Raw genomic sequence first — 5,765 nt, 5'->3', positions numbered from 1 at the left:
TTCTTATGTGAGACCTTCATTTCTAGTTCAGAGAACTATGTCTCCAGAGTCCAGCACACAGGAATGTGATATTATCTTTCAAAAGCAGTGGATTCTTCCAGAGACCTCAGTCTTCAGTGTATAGATGACCAAATTCTTGAGGAGACATGTTTTTGTTGTCAAAACTGAGTCCAAACTCTCTCTTGTGAGGACACCAGGAGTAATGCATTAAATGAAACCTGTTAACCACTTAAACTTACTCATCTATCTATCTATCTATCTATCTATCTATCTATCTATCTATCTATCATCTATCTATATCTATCTATCTATCTATCTATATATCTATCTATCTATTGCTGATGTCCTTATATTATAAGATCTAAACCTCACACTGTGTGATGGAGGAGAACTGAAGGTTAAGGCTGAAGCATGTAAATTACTGGGAGAAGAATATTCAATCCATTATTCTTCACTTCCTACATATATACCAAAATTTGTTTTTTTTTCAGGTCAGGGTTTCTCTGTGTAACAGCCCTAAATGTCCTGGAACTAACTCTGTAGACCAGACTGGGTTCGAGCTTAGAGATTCACTTGCATCTGCCTCCCAAGTGCTGGGATTAAAGGCATGCACCACCACTGCCAGATTATACCCAAGTTCTTTACTCATCCCCAAAGAACTGACATCTGACTTATGCTTCTTTAAACCTGAGTCTCATATCACCTATTATCTGCTAATTAAATGTAGATGATACTCCAGGTGTGATTCACCCTGGCAAAGTTACTCCTCAAGTTTACAACTATGAAACCATATCCACAGTCTTCCCCACACAGACAGGATACCCAGATGTAGAGAAGCTGGCTATTCTCATTCCAGGGGAGACAGTTTAGAATAAACTGAGTATTCCCAAGCCTAAAGCAATTCAAATTTAGATTGGCAGATTGCTTCAGATTATAAGACTTGTGTGAATAATTTGCTTAGTCTTTATGAGACCTATACTCAGATGGGAGTGTTTCAGCAATCTTAGCATGTTAAACATCTTCTTCAGCCATTAATGGAAGTGTTTTCTGTGGCCATCATCCTAAATATATCTTTGATCCCTGTATTAAACATTTTCTTTAGAGTTGAGGTATAAGATACACAGAGGCTTACAAAGCCTCATTTCAACATATCTATCCTTTTGTTTCACAATGAGGGTATTGGTATTGCACACAACCATCTGCAATCCTAATATGTACTTCCAGAAAAAAATCAGTTTTTTTCAGAGTTCCTGAGGACCACATATTCACCACTGAAATATTCCCCAGTATGGTCTGTGAGAAATCATGATGTAATGAACAATGAGTTCTGAAATGTTCCCAAGTATTCCTTAGAGTCTTATTGGATCAACAAGACCTCTACTTGTTCTGACATATTTTGAAGCTAGAAAATTTCTTCACTGTTTCTCAGGAGGACCAATCTGTTTGTAACCTCATCTTCTGTGATGAGGCTAAAATTGGACATTTTATTTTCTTTCATTGCTTGGAAGGAGCTGTACTTGAGGACCATATCGAGTTCATCTGGCTCTAATTTCTTTCCTAGGAAGTCACAGATCTTCTCTATGATTTTCCTTGTGTCCTAAAAGAAGAGAAAACCAAAATGAGGGTAATAAACAGAAAACACTGACAGAATAGATACACAGAAGGGAACTATAGATGGCGGATGGAAAAAAGGAACATGAAGAAAGAAATGAGAAAACATTGAAAGTTTAGGAAAGAAACAGGCCATGTAGAAAGAACAGGAGTTACACACAGCATTTATATATTGTATGGACTTGTTGCTCTCTGGCCCTAAAAGACAGAGGTTAGAATTTCTTAAATAGAGGAGAGGGCATTAGAGAGAGGATCTCATATAATTATGGCTATACTCAAACTTACTTGGTAATAGATAAAGACCTTGAACATCTGATCCTTCTGCTTCCATCTCAGTGTGTTCACACGTGTGTGCCAACATGCCTACTAAATGAACTGGGATGTCTTTTTCTTGAGACAAGGTCTCACTACAGAGCTCTGCCTCGGTGTATTAAATTTGCTATGTAGACTAGATTGACTTCAAGTTCAAAGAGGTCAGAGATCAACCTACATGATTTTATTAAGTTCTGGCATTAAAGGTGTGCACCACCATTACCCAACCTGCCCTAAGATGTTTAAAGTAACTTATAAAAGTATTTGTAGACAGTGATAAGTTGGATTGATGGCAATGTGCACAAATAATTTGAGAGAGGTTAACGTTTACACCATGCAATAATGTCTCCTATGGGAAACTGAGAATGACATAGCTTTACAACACTTTCATAAAAATGTTCTCAATAATTATCACTGGGGGTATTTTTGGAGATACTATTTTGTTTTAAGGTATGATCTTGGGCTATAACTCATATGGGCATCATATTCACCATTTTCCTACATCAGATACCCATATTATAACTATAGCTGTGCAATAGCACAACTGCCTTGATCGTAGGAGATTGTCATAACAAGACAGAATCTCGGAATACTGAAGACTTTGCTTTGAATTCTAGCCCCTTTCCTGGGCCCGTAAAGGTACTATTGGCTCAAAATAGTTATTACATGTTTTATTACCAATTAAATCAACATATCATGGGAAGGTAAACAACCATAATGGTAATAAAATATAATGTATTGAATGATTGGACAGATTTATGGGAAACTGAACTACCACGAAACACAGACAGCTGAGTATGAAGATTTCTGGGGAATATTGAATTTTATTAAGTGAAAAATGATTTGACAAAAGGCAAAGAAGTTTTTGTTTTTGCTATTTACAAGGAAACTTTCTGTTCCTCGAAGAAAAACAAGATCAAGTTCCTTTTGAATAATCTAATTTTCCTGATTTGTTGCTCCTAAATATTTTTCATTAAAAATTGTTTTCATGATTCCTGCCAGGGAAGTTCAGTAGACTGACTGAAGATCTTGAACATTCCCTGTCCTCCTATACATAGAAATCCCTAGTCTCATCCCCAGTAATGCCACAGAAAATCCATGGCAACACCCCCATCTAGAATGGATCCAACGGATCTTCTTTTAACCTTATTCCTCCAACTCATTGCACCATCCCAAACCCCAACTCCAGCAGGCCTTCTTTGGGAAACCAGAGACTACTCTGGCCATGGAAGAGCTAAAATAACTATAAATCTTTATTTCCTCTTCATTCATTTAAGCCCAAAGATCCTGTCTGATCCCCAGCTCCACAACAGAACACCCGCATTAGTGAACTACATCTCTAGTGGAACTCACAGACACCTCGTAACAGCTCTACCCCAACAGATTGCTTTGTCCCACACCCCAACTCCATCAAGCATCCCTGGGAAACCACAGCCCAAGCTGGGCAAGGAAGCACATAGGTTAAATCCTGATTTTCATCTCTCCATTTGCTTTTCCAAATCCAGCTTCTTAATCTCATTCTCAGCTTTATGCTTAACACCTTAAGCAGCTGACCTCTCTCAAATGCCCCATTTGCAAGTGGATGTCTTCAATCTTATACTCCAAAGTTTATTCTCCCTATCCATTGCATTCTTCTAGCCCTAAAATCCTGAAGACACCCCCTAAGAATGCATAGGCCACTCTAACTAGAAAAGCAAGTAGGTTCTACAGATCTTCATCTCTCCCTCCATCCTTCCAAGTTTAAAGCCCAGTCTCACTCACAGCTTTATAACAAAACTTCTGTTGTAGCCTGTCAGTGTCCTTCCCCAGTGACTAACTAAGCAGATCTCATGGAAAACTCAGATGTCTTCTCTCCTGTGAACTTAATTTTTCTGCCCCCTCCTAGCTCATCTCCACTCCTAAGAGTCATCTTTCCATATCTAGAAACACATTTTACCTGGAATCTCCAGGGGCCACACTTATTAGGATCCCAGAAAAATTTCCTAACAGGCAACACACAGCAACAACACTCTCCTAAGTACCAGTCAGGGCGACAAAAAATAAGGAAAGAATCACCAACTGAACAAAGACAGGACCAGATATCATCACCTATAATTTAAATTTTCCCGATACCACTGCTATGCAACACCCTAAAAACACAATTAATAATATCCAGGACAGAATGTCTCCACTAGAGCCCAGTCACCCTGTTACAGCAGGCTCCTAGTTTTCCAACATGGCTGTAGAACAAGTAGAAACCTTTAAACAGCCTGTATGGTGATGATAGAGATTCTAAAAGATGAAATGAACAAATTGCCCAAAGAAATCTATGAAAATACCAACAGTGGAATAATATAAAAAAACATTCAAGGCATAAAAGTAGACACAGAATCAATCAAGAAAACTCAGAGTGAAGAAAATCTGCAAAAAAAAAAACATAGGAACTCAACAGGAATCTCATAGGTGAGCTTCATGAACAGACTATAAGAGATGGACAAGAGAATCTCAGGCATTGAAGACAACATAGAAGAAATAGATACATTTGTTAAAGGAAAAGTTAAATCTAAAAGCTCCCATCACAAAGCAATCAGAATATTTGTTACACTATGAAAAATCCAAACCTAATAATTTAATAGTGGAGGTAGAAGTAAAACCCAGGTCAAAGGCAGAGAAGACATTTTCAACAAGATCATAGAAGAAAATTTTCTTGCTTAAAGAAGTAGATACCTATCAAAGTAAAAGTAGCCTACAGAACACCAAATAGATTGAAGAGGTAAAGAAAATCCCCTTATCACATAATAATAAAAAATCTAAACATAGAGGATAAATTATGGATGGATAGTTAAGGGCTAGAATGGGAAGATCAAGTGGGGAGGGAGAAAGGAGAGGGACTTGAGGAACGGATAATGGAATTAGACTGCTAAAGTGAAGGAACAATTCATAAAACATATATACAGCCTATTACAGCAGAAACTTCCTAAAATATGTATGTATGTACACACACACACACACAAAGGAAGGAAATCTAAAGGATATAAACTAGCATTGGGTGAGATGGTCCCAAATGGCCAACTCTTATCACCAAAGGAAGCTTCCAGTACTGAGATTGAGTTAGATCTAATTGATTTGTTTGCCAAAGTTATCCCCTGAGAACCCCTAAACAACACAGGCTATTTTTGAGATTATAGGTTGTTCTCAAAAAAACTGACAGCAAATTCACATTGCTGAAGACAATACCTTTACAACCCATTGAATATGGAGATGCTGGACTGATGACTACATAAAACTTTCACTCATACTTTCCAGCATCTTTCTTACAGGAATGTATTCTAAAAAAGAAATATAAACATGAAACCAGCCAAAAATCCTTTGATCTACAATGATGTTCTAACTGCAATATATACGAGTGCAATGGTGTCACAAAGCTCATGGGAATAACCAGCCTGTAACCGACTTCATTTAAAGATTGCTTCTCAAGACAGAACCCATACCTGACAGTGCTTTGATGAGCAGAGACTAGATAACCTGGGAAACTAGGGGTAAAGCCAAATAATACTGGTCTAAAAATTTAGTGACAGCATGACTCCTAAAGATATTTTGGTATACTCAGATTAGTGCTTATTCAGACAGCTTCATAGAAGCTTTCTCCCAATGCAGTTGGGAACAAATATAGATATCCATAGACAGACAATACAGAGACTGAGATACTTTTGAACAATCAGCCATATATGGTAAGTACCCACCAAAACTCTCCCTTTAGAGCTTAGAGAAAAGGAAGAAGGAGGAGGAGGAGGAGGGGAGAGGAGGAAGAGGAAAAGGAAAAGGAGGAGGAGGAGAAAGAAGAAGGAGGAGGAGGAGGAGGA

General features: G+C 37.9%; 1 pseudogene; it reads right to left on the bottom strand.

Annotated features, from left to right (window-relative positions):
- Positions 1 to 1,402: 1,402 nt before the first annotated feature.
- The window catches only part of LOC102000788, a 16,751-nt pseudogene continuing 12,388 nt past the window's right edge, over positions 1,403 to 5,765 (bottom strand).

This window comes from Microtus ochrogaster, unplaced genomic scaffold (genome assembly GCF_000317375.1).
Source record: "Microtus ochrogaster isolate Prairie Vole_2 unplaced genomic scaffold, MicOch1.0 UNK139, whole genome shotgun sequence".
NCBI lineage: Eukaryota > Metazoa > Chordata > Mammalia > Rodentia > Cricetidae > Microtus > Microtus ochrogaster.
The sequence above is the reverse complement of the archived record's forward strand: the minus strand, read 5'-3'. Positions and strand labels throughout refer to the sequence as shown.